The sequence below is a fragment of the Sphaeramia orbicularis genome, chromosome 2, assembly GCF_902148855.1.
Source record: "Sphaeramia orbicularis chromosome 2, fSphaOr1.1, whole genome shotgun sequence".
NCBI classification, from domain to species: domain Eukaryota; kingdom Metazoa; phylum Chordata; class Actinopteri; order Kurtiformes; family Apogonidae; genus Sphaeramia; species Sphaeramia orbicularis.
In genome coordinates this window covers 965,595-982,445 of record NC_043958.1, presented here as the reverse complement: position 1 = coordinate 982,445, position 16,851 = coordinate 965,595, and the positions used below count along the sequence as shown (strand labels likewise).

At 33.9% G+C, this 16,851-nt stretch overlaps 1 long non-coding RNA gene across 1 annotated transcript; it reads right to left on the bottom strand.

Annotated features, from left to right (window-relative positions):
• Positions 1 to 1,611: 1,611 nt before the first annotated feature.
• Positions 1,612 to 16,586, bottom strand: LOC115433034 (uncharacterized). The gene is made up of 3 exons (XR_003937299.1): positions 15,928 to 16,586; positions 15,681 to 15,744; positions 1,612 to 1,700 (listed from the first exon to the last, which is right to left on the bottom strand). It is a non-coding gene; the product is annotated as an uncharacterized LOC115433034 (long non-coding RNA).
• Between the last annotated feature and the right edge of the window lie 265 nt (positions 16,587 to 16,851).

Below are 16,851 nucleotides of genomic sequence, written 5' to 3'. Positions count from 1 at the left end.
TCAGAATAAAGGTCTAAAACACCTTTATGAACAGATTTCATATTCAGGAAAAAAAAACAGAAGAAAACAAATGAATGGACTTTATGTCTGTTAAAAAATAAAACTAACTCTAGTTTGGGTTTCAGCATCCATCTGATTTCTATTTAATACGAAGACAAATAATGATAATAAGTGTTATATTTACACAAAGATGAGATTTTACTGTTATGTAACTTTAATTTTGTAGGAATAATAAATGTTAACATTTACACCGCTGCTAGAGAAGTGCGCCCTCTGGTGGACAGCTACACAAACTACACTAATCATGGATTAAAGCTTTTCTCTGAATGTCAGAAAATAAATTGTACTAAATAAGTGGAACTGCAGTTTGTTCTGGTCTGAAATCGATAAATAAAGTGATGGTTTGGATCTGTTGAACTGGTGACTTCTGTTCTGTGACGTTCCTCTGCTCTGCTTTGTGTTCATCTGTGAATCTGTCCAAACCTTTGACTGGAGACTTTTAGGAGAATTTGTCAAATGATGGTTAATCCCACATTTATAAAGACTAATCACTTCTACAACTTTAATTTGTTTTTTAATTTAGACATAGTCCAGGTTGACTGTTGGTTTACAGACACATGTGTTCCAGATGTTTGGGTTAAATTGAATTAAATGGTTTTGGTTTGGTGGGAGGTTTTCTTCAGTCTGGATGTGTGTTCATGTCTGTTAGCTGCTGTCCAAAAACTGAGCGTCCATTTTTCCTGTAAAGGCCCAGTTTGATAAACAGATGAAATACAAATGTCCAGTTTCAGTCCGATGGTGTAATTGTTTGTGTGCTTGTGGACCACGACGACACAAATGGACCATCTGTGACTAAAACAGGACGTTTGTGTTTCATCCCTTCAGACATGAACACACGTCCAGACTGTAGAAAACCTCCAACTGGACCACGTCTAAATTAAAAAACAAATGAAAGTTGCAAATCTGGGATTAACCACCATTTGACAAATTCTCCTAAAAGTCTCCAGTCAAAGGTTTGGACAGATTCACAGATGAACATAAAGCAGAGCAGAGGAACGTCACCGGCATGAACAGACTCCACACAGTTGAACAGATCCAAACTCATCCCACAGCTGGAGCATTCACTGACCTCAGAACAGCTTTTCAGTCGTGAAGATCAAACATGTGAGCGAGCCAGCAGCTCCAGAAGGTCTGAGTGATGGTTCTGAGGCAGGAAATCTGCAAGTGAACAAAGATGGAACTGACATGACTAACATCCTCCAGAGAACATGTGGAACGATAAACACCACCGTTTTATTCATTTATTTATTCCATAAAAAGCACAAGAGAAACTATATCAGACAGGAACAAACTAATGAACAATAAAAAACTGAATAAACACTGAACTAAACTCTTTGTGAACTTCTCTTTAAATAATTTTTCCCAAAACTAAGATCCACATTTAACCCAAAGTAGAACGGAATACAGACTAAATGTGACATAAGAGTTTTTCCATTTCCATCCTCTCATCCACTGATGCAGAAAAACTGAGTGAATAAACTGTGCTGAGGATGGAACCGTTCTACAGAGAACATGAATGTGATGATACAGATGAATTTAATGAACATTTACCTTCAAATATGACACTGGAAGTGTCCTTTAATCGTCCATGGGTCACTGCAGCTCATCTGCATCACTGGTGATGCATTCACTGACCACACCTGCATATAAACACACACACATTTTCAAATTACACAGTAGTATTAATTCCATTAGAGATTATTTAAATAATTACACAGTTTAATTCTGTGTAATTCAAACAGGTTAGTGTTTGTTCAGTGTATCTGTGGACACTAGATTCAGATTAATTGTCATTCAATAAAAACATCCCAGATGTTAAAGAACGAAATGGCAAAATGCACAGCACAAAAAAAACAAAAAAAAAACACCAACACCAACTAAAAACAACCCATATGAAATAAAATATTAAAAACTGCACTAAAATAAATAAATAGAGATAAAATAAAAGAAATATTGCACGATGGAGGGGTGACTGTTACACTGGGTTACAAAAAATGTTTTTTGCCAGTTGTCCAGGTTTTTTCTGCTGAATTCGGACCATTTTGCACCGCTAAATCCAACAATGACATCTGCTTTTCTCAATCAGGTCAGGTTTTTTTGCCAATTTGATTTTGAAAAATTTGATCTTCTCACAAAATTGATGACATTTTTGTGACTTTATCAGTTGATTTTTTATATAGTTCTCACCCAAAATAGGTTTTAAGAGAAAAAAAAAAATCATTTTCTAACAGGATGTATTTATTATTTATTATTTATGATGTATTCACCGCAGATGTAGCAGAATATGTCAGGCTTATTTTTGCAAGATCTTCTAGTCGAAGCCATTTCATTCACCTGTAATATTAAAAAAAACATGAATCATAAATTGGCAAAAGTAAAATCTTCAGAACTCGTTTATTGCAAGAAATATGAAAGAATTTTGTATCATATGATGTGAAAATGCCCATAAATGTAAGCAAAAATGTTCAAAAGCCAATATGTAGCAGAGTTCAGAAAGTTGACCTGATTGAGCAAAATTCATGTGATTTTTGGATTCAGCACCAAAATGATCCTAAATCAGCTCAGAAAACTGAAACAATACATTTGTTGTTGACCAGTGTTATTGTACATTCTGTATTTCACTTCATCTCATCTACTTCTGTGAAGCCGTCTTATTGCTGTTACTACATGTTCCATCTGTAACTTTGTACATGTACAAACGTCCTGCCTCGCTGAAACAGATACAGGATTTCATACTTTATTAATTGTAGCGTCTACTTGTCATTAAAATTAAATCAACTTCAAAGTGACTGAACTCAAGACTTTAACATAATTCAAATAACCACTGGATGCACCATGGGTTTGTGGTTTACACAGTCCAAAACACAATGTCCAGACCATAGATGTACTTCAAGTGGGGTTTTTTTTGTTTTTTTTTTTAAAGGATTTTTGCAGGAAAACAACAACCAGGGCCTTTTGTTCTGTCTGTCTGTCTGGTAAAAAAAAAAAAAAAAAAAAATATGGGCCCACCCAGGTGCATGATGGTCTAACTTATTTAAACCCACAGTCTAAACTAGAAGCACTCGGAGAGCGCAGACCTCCGCCAAGGCTGATCAGTGCCCCCCCACCCCCCCGATCACCACCAAAATTTAATCATTTCTTCCTTATCCCATTTCCAACAAACCCTGAAAATTTCATCAAAATCTGTCCATAACTTTTTGAGTTATGTTGCACACTAACGGACAGACAAACAGACAGACAAACCCTGGCAAAAACATAACCTCCTTGGCGGAGGTAATAACAGACAGAATATAGTTAAAATTGTACTTCTCTTAAGACATTTCAGGTTGTTCATATTCTTTGTGAAATTATACTTGGTGTTAGTGTAAATATATGAAAATGTTTATATTTACAAAGAGAAACATTTGCAGTTGTCATTATTTTGATGTTATTATGATCGTATTTGACTGCTCTGACCCACTGGAGACTGAATTAGTCTGAATGTGGAACCTGAACTAAAAGGATTGTTAACATCTTCAGTGTAATTTTTGCATTTCACAAATTCATTCCAAGGGCCAGACTGGACCCTCTGGTGGGCCGGATTTGGCCCCCGGGCCGCATGTTTGACACCTGTGGTCTAAACCAACAAGAAAAAACAAAACAAAAAGGTGCTAAATCATAAAAAAAATGACAGCAATAACCATGAAAATAAAAAAATATATATAAATATTAAACAAACAAAAATTAACAATTAGCAAAAACACTAAATTAGTGAACAAAAAACTAAACAAACAGCTCCTACATTAATGATGGGACTGGAAACACAAACTGGGACATTTAGACACAATAAGTACAATTTATACCAGCAGTATTATGTATGTAAAGATGAGCTGAATCCTTTCCTATAGCAGACCGGTCTAATGTGACCCAGCAGACCCAGGCCACATATATGGATTTATCTGGACCCACAGTGAGGGAGGGAGACCGACCGTTTTAGCATGCACTGGTTAGTCAGACCACTAGTATTAGTCTGGTCCAGCTCTGGGAATAGTCAACACAGGCGCTAAATTACAGACAAAATAAAATAAATAAATAGATAAATTATAGTAAAAATTAAACGCACCCTTTACACTTCCTTGACATGTTTTCACTTAAATAAATCATAATCAAGCCTCAATATGACAAAACTCTGACACTTCTACTTTGTGGATTGTGTGTTTCACATGTATTTTTTTTCACTATTCAAAGACATGATCTGAAACATGCGCAGTGTCTGAACAGTTCACATTATTTCTCATTTCCTCCACCAAAGAGCTTCTGTTTTTGCCAGCGCTGGTTTGTCTGTCTGTCTGTCCATGTGCAGGATAACTCAAAAAGTTCTGGACGGATTTGGTTGAAAATTTCAGGAAATGTTGATACTGACACAAGGAACAAATGATTCCATTTTGGTGGTGATGGGGGGGGGGGGGGTTCTTTTACATTCATTCTTTACCACTGTATGTACTGTTCTGCATATATCTTGGCTTCCTTCAGACATGTTGCACAAACCCATTCCAGTATTAATTCAGTCTCAACCATTTCACATCTCACAAACCCACAGATCACAGACTGTCAATATTTGGAAAACTTTCATGAGTCAGGCTGAGGGTTTGCAAGTGCGAGCACGTTACAATTTATTACTAAAGTTATTTTGGATTTTATAGTTTGCTTTTGCACCATCCTTCTGCATGTACATGTTTTCTTGCTCTTTCTTCTGTTGCTGTTGACAGTTGAATGTGTGGGTTCAGTCCAGTCTAACCCATCTACAGGTGTTAGCTTTAGCCGCATTAGCTTCTGTAGCCGCGGTGAGCTGCTCCTGAACACACGGACCCAGTTTGGATTAACGGTAACTCTTCTGTTTTAACTCTCATTATTCTCATGAAAACTACCAGTATCTACGGTTCAAACACGGACTAACTCTGCTTCGGAAACGTTCAAACTATTCGCGGTTAGCTTACAGCTGGGTACTGTTTTTGTTGTTGGTAAGTCATTGCGCCTGCGCGTAGTGGTGACGTTATCCTCTCGCGATAGTTTTCCGTATTAGCGCCGTCTTTACTGGTTGTGATTCGTAACGTCAAAAACATTCTTCTAATTTCTGGTCCAAAATTGAAAAATATATCTAAAAGTAACAATAGAATAACTATAACATCCCAAAATGTAATTACATATTTTAAACGTGATATTAACAATTTAGAATTTAGTGTAAATTTGTTCATCTTATTTGGTCAATTTCGTATACATAAAAACAAATATACTAAAACACACCCACATTTTAAAATCTTCCTTTTGGAATTTGAAAATTATATTAAATCTTTAGAATTTATTTATAATAAAAAAAAGATCTAACACCTTGGCAATTTATAAACAATTCTTTAATGCTGACTGAACTCTCTGTTGCATTTATTTATTAATATTTGTCAGATTTGTTTTATTTATTTATTTATTTACTTTTTTTATACTTTTTTTTTTTTAAATATTATGCTTTGTATCTTTAAATCTATGCATTATTTAACTTATATGTTCAAATGCTTTTTCCCTTTTGACATCTTGTATATTTGAATTTTTGTACTGTATACTCAAATGTTTTCAATAAAGTTTGAAAAAAAAAGCTTCACCCTGGATTTTGACTAAAAAAAAAAAAATTGTCACGTCAAATGTAGGTCACTGTTTTTGTTGTAATAAATACAGAGAAGGGGGGAGGATGAAACAAACTATAGATGCGGTTTTATTTCCTACTTTGAAAACATATGAATGTTTCGCGGTTAGCTTATAGCTTCGCTTCAGTTAGCAACTGTTGTTGTTGGCGAGTCATTGCGCCTGCGCGTAGTCGTGAAGTTTTCATCTCGCGATAGTTGAACATGACGTTACCTCGGCACGGCGCTGCCATCTGCTGGTGGTTCATCGTAACATCAAATGTGGGACAGAGTTTGTCTTAGTTGTAATAAAATAAAACAGAACAGATGGAGGCTGAAAGAAACTAAAGGTGCAGTTTTAGTTTCAGATAAAGGCCATCCTTTTTTTCATCTCATCTTTTCTTATATTCAGAGAAAAGCTTTACTCTATTATTAGTGTAGCTGGTCTAGTTGTCCACCAGAGGGCGCACTTCTCAATTAGCCGTATACAGTAAAGGCAGACACACTAACATTTTCAGTTATTCCTACAAAATTAAAGTTCAAATTACCAAAAATATACTAAAATACACTAAACCACACAAAAATCCAATAAAATGAATTAATTTACATGAAAAAATACAGTAAAATGTACCAAAATATTTTTTTTTAAATATATGTTAAAATGCACTAAAATACTCCAGAAACACAGGAAATAAAGGAGCTGCCTTCAGTTCAGGCAGGAGTGGAACTGTGCATACGGTCCAATTAGAACTAGGGATGGAACGATTACCGGTATAACGACAAACTGCGGTAAAATTGCAGACGGTTAGTATTAGCGTTTAAATTCTAATTCTCATGATAACTGTGTTTGATTAACGCACTTTTCCAGAGAAAACGCCAATGTAAAGATCTGCTTTTATGTCAAATATATGAGTATAGTTTTAATTTATTACAATTTTAATTTTCTATTCCCAATATTTGGAACCAATATACACTTTTAAAGTCTTTGAAAAGGTTCGTTAAACATCTTTGTGTCACCTATGCAATAAATTATATACATTTTTCAAATCGGATTTTATATATTTTTTTGTTTTCCGTCCTTTTATGTTTTTATAGTAGGTTAAAGTGAAAAAATAATAGACAGATGAAATAGATGAAGTTGTGCTGAAAAAACAGATCCCAAACATGGGTATAGGAAACATTTGTTTCTATAGTATATAAAGGCCAAATCAAAAGGACTGAAAAACAGACAGAATAGACTCAGACCACTAAGGGTTAATATTGGAATGTTTCTGACACAGAAGGGACAGTGGGACTATTATTTTATTTTTTAGTATTTTTTTAAATACAACTTGGTTAAATTCTTTCAGTGTGAGTACTTTTTGAACATTTTGAGCACAATTTCAATAATACCGTGATAATAATGAGAACTGTGATAATTTTGGTCACAATAACCGTGACATGACATTTTCATATCGTTACATCCCTAATTAGAACATTTGAAGAGGTCAGAATAAAGGTCTAAAACACCTTTATTCACCTTTAGGCATGGATTCACATTCAGAGAAAAAAAAAAAGAGAAGACAAATGGATGGACTTTACGTCTGTTAGAAAATAAAACTGTAACTATAGTTTGGGTTTCAGCGTCCATTTGATCTCTGTATTTATTTAATACGACAAAGACAAATAATGATAATAATAAGCGTTACATTTACACGAAGGTGAGATTTTACTGCGTTATTGAACTTTAATTTTGTAGGAATAACTGAAAATGTTCGTGTGTCTGCCTTTAATTTACACGGCTAATTGAGAAGTGCGCCCTCTGGTGGACGACTAGACCAACTACACTAATAATGGAGTAAAGTTTTCCTCTGAATATAAGAAAAGATGAGAAGAGAAGATATAAAGTCTGTCTGTTTTCCTTCTCATCTTTTCTTATATTCAGAAAAAAACTTTACTCCATTATTAGTGTAGTTGCTCTAGTTGTCCACCAGAGGGCGCACTTCTCAATTAGCCGTGTAAATTAAAAACAGACACATTAACATTTTCAGTTATTCCTACAAAATTAAAGTTAAAATTACCAAAAATTTGGTAAAATACACTAAACCACACTAAAATACACATAAAATATGGTGGAAAAAAAATAACTAAACCACACAAAAATATACTAAAATGAACTAATTTACACAAAAAATAAAATAAAATGTACTAAAACACTGCAGAAAAATCCTTATAATAAATGTAGTCGTTTTTCTGATCATATTATCTGTGTTACAGGTTATGGCATCAACTTCTGCGTGATGTTTACTTCTGGACCGTTTTTTTTTTTTTTTTTAATCTAATATCAGTTACTGTTACAGGTTCTAATATACAGAAAATGCACAAAAAAATGTTATGGCAATAATTTCTGCATAAACTAAAGAACTAAAATAAATAATGAAACTACAGCCCTAATTCTTAATACATTTTTAAAACATCTTTTAAATTTTAGGAACACAGAAACATATAATAACATATAATTCAGATTATTTTATGTTTTCGAGGAATTTCTAATGATTAATTATTAAACATGTGGTTGAATAATATCTTTTTTTGTTGATTGACGTGGAGTGTCTGACTGGAAAACACCCAGACTTTATCATTATATTCGAAATGAATGAATACATCCTAAAAAAAAACAAAAACTGAAACTCATGAAAAAGGAGCAAAAAGAACAGATCAGTGGAGGAATCTACATTAGATCATTTTTGCAGATTGTTTAATATTTTGCTCATTTTTCTTTGTTCATTTGTTGATGGTTTTATCTGTGTTAAAGGTTAAGGCGTCAACTACTGCATAAGGTTTATTTTTGGACATGTTTGAATCTAAGGTGTACTGAGGTACTGTTACATGTTCTATTATACAAAAAAAAAACAAAACCTTTTACACTGCAAAAATGAAATGTGACCAACTGTATTTTTCTCATTTCTAGTCCAAATATCTCATCACACTTAAAATCAGACAAACTTTTGAGTGACATATAAGAACTGATTTTTAGACAATAGATCTGGAAAATCTTATTTCAAGAAACCTTACCAAGATAATTTTCACTTGTTCCATTGGCAGATTTTTTTTTTGCTTAATTCCAGAATTTTTTTGTTTTAATTCCAGAATTTTTTTGTCTTAATTCCAGATTATTGTATTTTACATTATTTCAGATTTTTTTTTTTTTTTTTTTGCATAATTCCAGTTTTTTTTTCTTAATTCCAGATTTTTTTTTTTTTTTTGCTTTAATCCAGATTTTTTTAAATTATATATTTATATATTTATTTATTTTTTTGCTTGATTCCAAATCTTTTCTGTTTTAATTCCAGATTTTTTTGTCTTTATTCCAGATTTTTTTTTCTTTTTTTTTTGTCTTAATTACAGATTTTTTTTTTTGGGGGGGGGGGGGGCTGAATTCCAGATTGTTTTTATCATAATTCCAGCTTTTTTTCCTTATTTCCAGCTTTTTTTTTGTTTGTTTGTTTTTTTGCATAATTCCAGTTTTGTTTTGGTTTGGGTTTTTTTTTTTTTTTTTTGCTTAATTCCTTTTTTTTTTTTTGCTTAACTCCAGATTTTTTATTTTTTTTTTTTTTTTTTTTTTTTTTGCTTAATTCCAGATTAATTTTATTATTATTTTTTTTTTTTGCTTAATTCCAGATTAATTTTGTTTGTTTGTTTGTTTGTTTGTTTAATTCAAGCCATCGTCTAAAAATCAGTTCTTATATCTCACTGAAAAGTCACTCTTTAGGCGATTATGTCTGATTTTAAGTGTGATGAGATATTTGGACTGGAAATGAGAAAAATACACTGGGTAAGAGTTTGATTTTTTTCAGTGTGAGGCATTTTAACAAAATATGAACAAAAATAAATCCTTGGAAATGAACATGTCATGATGTGCATGAGAACAGAAAGTCCCAGTTTGTCCAGAAGAATGAACTCAAAGAAGAAACACTCACAAACACAAGCTGGTCCACAGAGGATGTCCAAATGAGCAGGAATTTCACCAAACAAGTCCCATATCTGAGTCTATTTTCAGTATTTACAGAGGATTTCAGGCTTTTTCTCAACATACGTGTCTGTAAAAACGCTCCGTTTGGATTATTAATGGAATAAATGAATGTTAGGGCGTGGCCAAACCAAAGCGAACATCAGTCACTTTCTTTTTTCTCCCTCTTCTATAACTGAACATGAAAGACAAAAATCTGTAGTTTCTAAAACTGTGTTTGTTTAATTTGTACCTGAATTACAACTGGATATATAAGAAAATACATGAGAATACAGTGTAAATGAAGAGCAGTAAAGGTAGTAAAGGAGTGTATGCGGCATAAATTCAGAATGTAAATAAATATGTTCCAAATATATATGTGTCTAATCTGATATTTCATAACAATCAAACACTAGAATGATTTGGAATGTTATTTATTATTAAAAACAGCAGACAGATGTGTATTAAATATAGTAATTAAACATATGTGTCCACAGACTGATAATTTGATCAGTATCTAAATGAAGTCTGTGATTATTATTATTATTATTATTATTATTATTATTATTATTATTATTGTACATCACTGAACAAACACCTCACTGTTACTTTTTAAAATTCTTACTCCGTTACCATGAACTAATGTCTTTGAAAAGTAAAATAAAAATGATATCAGTTCTATTTTTGGATATAATGTACTCTCATATATTCACAAAAGGGTGGTCTGCTGAAAATTTGCACTTTTTGGCGTTTTTTTTTTCCAAACCTTGAATAACTGCTGTATATTTTTCCTCACCCTGTTACTTTGTCAATGAGGATAAATCCATGTTTTTTTAAATTAAATATTTGCTTAGACCTGACATTTGAGCTCTTATGGTTGTTGCTAAATTCATTTTTAACCCATAACGACCCAGTGCTACTTTTGTGGCAATTCCCAAATTTTTTTTCTCAATTTTTAAGCGATTTATCATCATTTATTCTAATATTATCCTTAGTATTTTCCATTCTTAAATGAAAATCAGATATTTTCCTACATTTAATTCACTGATCATGTAGATGTCCATAAAAACTCAAATTAAAGTTGAGGGTTATTTTATCAAAAATAGAGAAAATGGAGGAAAAAACTGACTTTTTCAGTTAAATCTCTCTTTAACTGAACACAAACCCAGTGTGTCCATCCACTGTCACTGATCCAACTGCATGGGTTTTACTGGTGAATTAATGTTGTAGAAGATGACGGTGTTTCCACGGTAACTACAGAGCCTCTGAATGTCTAAATATGGTCATATCTGATGACCATGAAAAGATGAAGAACTGTATTTTACACCAATTATTCACATGTATTGATAGGATTAGTGGATCAACAGGAATTAAACAGTTTAGATCAGTAGATGGTTTTGGTCGATGGTGGATGTTTGGGTCTTTATGGGTTAAAAACAGATATGGAATGTTTCGTACTGCTGCACAGTGCGTTCTCACTCTGTTACTCGCTTGGCCACGCCCTTACATTAAATGTACTAGTATGTTCTGACACGTTCTGATGTGAATGAACTGAAAATGACAAGTGTCGTGTTGGAACTCTGGTCAGTATCAGGTGGAGAACACAGGCCCGGGTGGAAATATATGAACTGTGGGGTTTGTTTGGATTTTATCAGCAGAAAAAAAACTTTGGATTAGAGTAAAAAAAATAAACAAAACAAAAATAAACAAGTGGTTCCAGGCACTACAAACCCCGCCCCTCATACGTATTGTAGCTTATTTCAGCATCGATCCAGCTGATGTCATGTCAACTGCTTCTATACATGTGCCAAGTCTGAAGTAAATTGACACAAAATTGATGTTTTTATAAACATGTGAAATTTCCCCCATTAGAAGTAAATAGGAGAAAAAAGATTTTTGAAATTCATTTAAAAATTTGAACTTGGACCTACTTTTTCCAAAATGGAATCACATCTATTCTGGGTCACTGGTAACCTATAAACTTAATTTGGTATGAATTCAATTAATAGTTTTGCTGCTAAAGTGTAAACAAACAAAGAAACTGAACCAAAAACATTACCTCTTGCCACCCCTTTTTTTTTTGGGGGGGGGGGGGGGGTAAAAACTGAAATAAACTTTATGATGGAAATCAGGTTTTTAGTTCATGAAACAAAAAAGCCTTGAATTTCTGCAGTAGAGCCTCTCCACCACTAGGGGGCCGTATCAGCCCATTACACAATTGTTTTCTCCAGTTTCTTGTTCATTTTAATGTCTGGTCCAACTAAAGGTCCATTTGTTTGGACAAATATCATGAAAACAACAAAAGTAGCCCATAGTAGTTTAATTTCACAGCTGATCTCTATCCATTTAACATGTTTTTTTTTTTTTTATAAAACCCAAATCCCTTCAGTTCTTCCATCAGTATCTGTGTCATTGTTCTGACTAAAACAGTGTTTTTATTCATTCCATGTTTTCTTTTCTGTCTGTTTTAGTCACATGACACACACAGGAGTTAGGACTGCAGTACAGAACCAGTGTTTTTGATGACTTTGGATGGAATAATCATCTTTTCCACGACTAAATAAAGGCAGTGTTCTACCTCTAAAGGACATGTTCTGGCCTCTTATCTGTTTTTCCCATTTTGGATTTAGTTTATGAACAGGAGTGTGTGGCTCCGTCAGATCAATAATTATGTGGATAAACTCATTTTGGACCCTGATCACTGATGCAACCTTAAATATGGGCGGATTTTATGGTATTTTGTAGCAATGAAGTGAGCAGCTGGGTTTTTTTCTTTCACATTTAAGTTAAATATGTTATAAATTTGACAGGTTGAAGTGCAATTTAACCCCTCACCTGTCTGGCACCCAACATTTTTTTTTGTTTGTTTGTTTATGTTTATAGAGACTTCTACGCTACAACTCCAAACAGTCAAATCCATCTACTCCAAATGGATTCTTTATCCTGATAACGTCTGTAAAACTAAGTCTGGAATTTAACAGGGACATGATTTACTCACAACTGGAAAAGAGTTCCATTAAAGCAGTGGTTCTCTAACTTTTTACAGTGGGGGACCCCCTGAAATAGACTTTTTACAGTGGAGTACCCCAAACATATACTTTATACAGTGGAGTACCCCCTCAAAAATACTTTTTACAGTGGAGTACCCCTTACATATACTTTTTACAGTGGAGTACCCCCTCAAAAATACTTTTTACAGTGGAGTACCCCTTACATATACTTTTTTTTTACAGTGGAGTATCCCTTACATACACTTTATACAGTGGAGTACCCCAAACATATACTTTATACAGTGGAGTACCCCCTCAAAAATACTTTTTACAGTGGAGTACCCCTTACATATACTTTTTACAGTGGAGTACCCCCTCAAAAATACTTTTTACAGTGGAGTACCCCCTCAAAAATACTTTTTACAGTGGAGTACCCCTTACATATACTTTTTACAGTGGAGTACCCCCTCAAAAATACTTTTTACAGTGGACTACCCCTTACATACACTTTATACAGTGGAGTACCCCAAACATATACTTTATACAGTGGAGTACCCCCTCAAAAATACTTTTTACAGTGGAGTACCCCTTACATATACTTTATACAGTGGAGTACCCCCTCAAAAATACTTTTTACAGTGGAGTACCCCTTACATATACTTTATACAGTGGAGTACCCCCTCAAAAATACTTTTTGCAGTGGAACACCTTCTGAAATATACTTTTTATAGTGGAGTTCCCCCTAAAAAATACTTTTTACTGTGGAGTACGCCAGGAAATACACTTTTTACAGTGGAATGCCCCTTACATATACTTTATACAGTGGAGTACACCCTGAAATATACTTTAAACAGTGGCGCGTCCCCTCAAAACTACTTTTTACAGTAGAGTACCCCCTCAAATATACTTTTTTATCCAAGTACTCCCAACTCTCACTTCAGCATTTTTGATTGAAAAAAAAAAATTAAGCCAAATTTGTTCCTGAGCCAAAGGTGTCTGTTTATATTTTCAAAACTATGTGTTAAAAACTCCACTTCCTGGTTGGGGCGGGGCAGGACCTCGCCTCACCTATCAGGCCACACCCAACCATTTAAGAGGAAGGCTCAGGCCCAGCCCCTCCTCTTTTCCTTTGTTTGACGTAGAACATGCGGCCTGAAGAAGAATCCGACTGAAATGCACAGACTGGATGGATGCACACCTGAGTGAGTTATATTTTGTGTTATTGTTAGTTGAAAATCCTTGAATATGTTTGGAATTGTTTTAGTAATAGTTATTGTTTCCCTTTGTTTAAGATTCAAAACCATCCTGTCCTCGTCATCACCTGAACAGTTCCACCTGTAAATAATCTGCCTGAAGAGAAAATAAAGCATCAAACGGAATCCCTGACCAGTTTTCATATCTGACCGTATGCCAATGCAGAACTTTTAATTATTCCAACACAAATCAGCCTTCATAGTTTTTACACTATCAACTAACAAACAACTTATATTTAACTGTGATATACTGTATTTGTTAAAAATAAATAAATAAATTCTGTAGTAAATTTTGTGTGTAAAATCTAAACAGAAGTGCCCTCTTTCACTGACAAGAAAAATAACTACATTGGTCATTAATTAATAAATGTACCTTTCATTAACAAACATAATTCCTTATCTACTCAGTCATTTGGAATAATATCAAATATAAATGTTCTTCAAATGTTATCAAAGCTAAAACAAAATGACTGACAAAGCTATTATGTGAATGTATTTGAGTTTTATATTTCAGTATTAATTCTCAGTATTTGTTTTGTATTCAGTACATGATGACTTATTTAATGTCTTTTCACAAAAAAAAAGTTTCAGTACCCCTGGGGGTACGCGTACCCCACTTTAGGAACCCCTGGAATAAAGCAACTAATACTACTGATCATAGTAACAAACCTTAGTAAATCACACATGTTTGGGTGATCAGTGGGATGTTCCATTCACTTCGACATGGAAAGAATCATTATTAAACCTTCTTATTAAGTTATTTAAAGATATTTATGAAGGAAGAAAGTAGAAAAATGTTTATTTTATAGTGGTGTTTAGTGTTTGTGCATTTTTGACCCCAGGCGATAGTAAATTAGACAAATCCACAAGGGTCATGTTCTGTTTGATCCACTATATGGACAAAAGTATGTGGACATGTTAAATTCAGGTGTTTCTTTTCTGGTCTGGGAAACAAAACAATAAAGGCTAATGTCAGAATATAGTTGTATATTGGGATAAATATCATTGCATTGGTTAGTTTGGGTTAAATTATTATATTTGCTTCCAAATTGCCTCAGATGTGTTTATTTTTTTTTAAAGCCATGACTATGATTTTAAATGTTCTTTCTCTAAATTTCCAAAACATTTTTCCTGCTCTGACTTTAACTCTTTTCTACCACACCTAGGCCTAACTAACTACTTTCTTCACATCTCACCTAAACTTTAAGAAAATATTGATGTTTTTATGTCAAATCCTCATGAAAAGGACATGTTCTGGCTGTAGACATGTGTCCCAATATTTATGTCCATATAGTTTAGAAACATCAATATTTCCTTAAAGTTTAACGTTGGATTTCGTGGTAGAACATTGCCTTTACTAATAATGAACTGGTGCTGCCCCCTAGTGGTGTAGAGGCTTTTTTTTTTTTTTTTTTTTTTTAAATGACTCTACTCTAAGTTTCTCCTCCTGCTCAAATCCACACAAACCCCCAGTTGACAGATTCCACCTGATACTGACCACAGGTCCAACATGACACTGGTCAGTTTCAGTTCCTTCCATCACAAAGTGTCAGAACATACTAGTCCGTGTGTGTGTTTGTGCTTTGACTTCATTCTTCTGGACAAACTGGGACTTTCTGTTCTCAGACACATCATGACATGTTCATTTCCAACCAGTTCTGGAGCAAATTTCAGCACATTTGGCTGCAATTGGCTCACGTGCGTTTGTGTTTGATTCCACAGGTGTGTCCTCATTTACCTTTAAGGGGAACCCAGGTCCAGGTCCGGGTCCAGGTCCGGGTCCAGTTCCAGGAGCCTTGAAACTGTGCAAACACGAGTCCAAATGTTAGTGTAAATGAGCAGAACAGTCAAATCTGACAGTTTTTCTGCGTCTGTTCACTCTTTTTCCGTCTCGTGCAGCTGCTGAAACCGGAGGCCGACAGCGACACCTGCCGCCGCTTTACGGCACACATTCACACATTTAAAAGCAGCACTCCGACTTTTACCTCCAACCGGGTCGGAACGGGTCACAAAAAGGCACCGGGTCCAGGTTTTGGTCCAGGTTTTGGTCCACGTTTGTTTTTCCTCCGTGTCCCGGGTGAAACCGCGGCGCGTGCTCCATCAGTTCACCTGGGCTCCGGCGCGAAAGGCCTCCTGGGAAATGGAGTCCGCGTCACAGCTGAGGAGACTTGGTGCAAAAATCTGACATCAGCTGCAGTTTTTCACCAAAATAGACCCATTAGATGGTTTAAAAGTCAACGACAGCTAATGTTTATCATATATGATAGACGTGATTTAATAATGGACATTTTGACTCCAAATTCCTCCATTTTAAGTTTGAAACCGACACCATTAACACACAAAAGGATTCATTTACACTTGATTTGACTGATTTAATAAAATTAAACAAAATATCAAACTACCTTCTCAAATCTGCTTTCTTTCTTGTGGACTCTAATCAGAAACAGCGCAACAAACTTATTTTTCTCAAATAGCAAAACTTTTGAATAATTGAGTTTTGGACAAAATCTTGATGAGAAAAAGTTCTTTTACAGACTTTATTTTTCACAATTTTTTTTACCCTTTGAGACTAATGATTCAGCTTCAGCAAATATGGGGATGATTAATCACATTTTATCATATAGGTGAAAAATTAATTAACATTTTTGGGGTTTTGCTCCAAATTAGTCAATTAAGGCTCTAAGTTAATTAAATTAATAGAAAAAAATACCTGTTAACAAAAAATGATTTATGACTACATTTTTTTTTTCTTTTTTCTTGTTTTATTTAATGCAATTAAATAATTGATTTAGATTTATCAAATAAAGGGTTTATTAAAAAATAATAGATACATTTATTATCTTCAGATGACACCTGAATAATCATAATTAATTAATTTGAATTAATTTAATTTGACAAAATAAATCAAC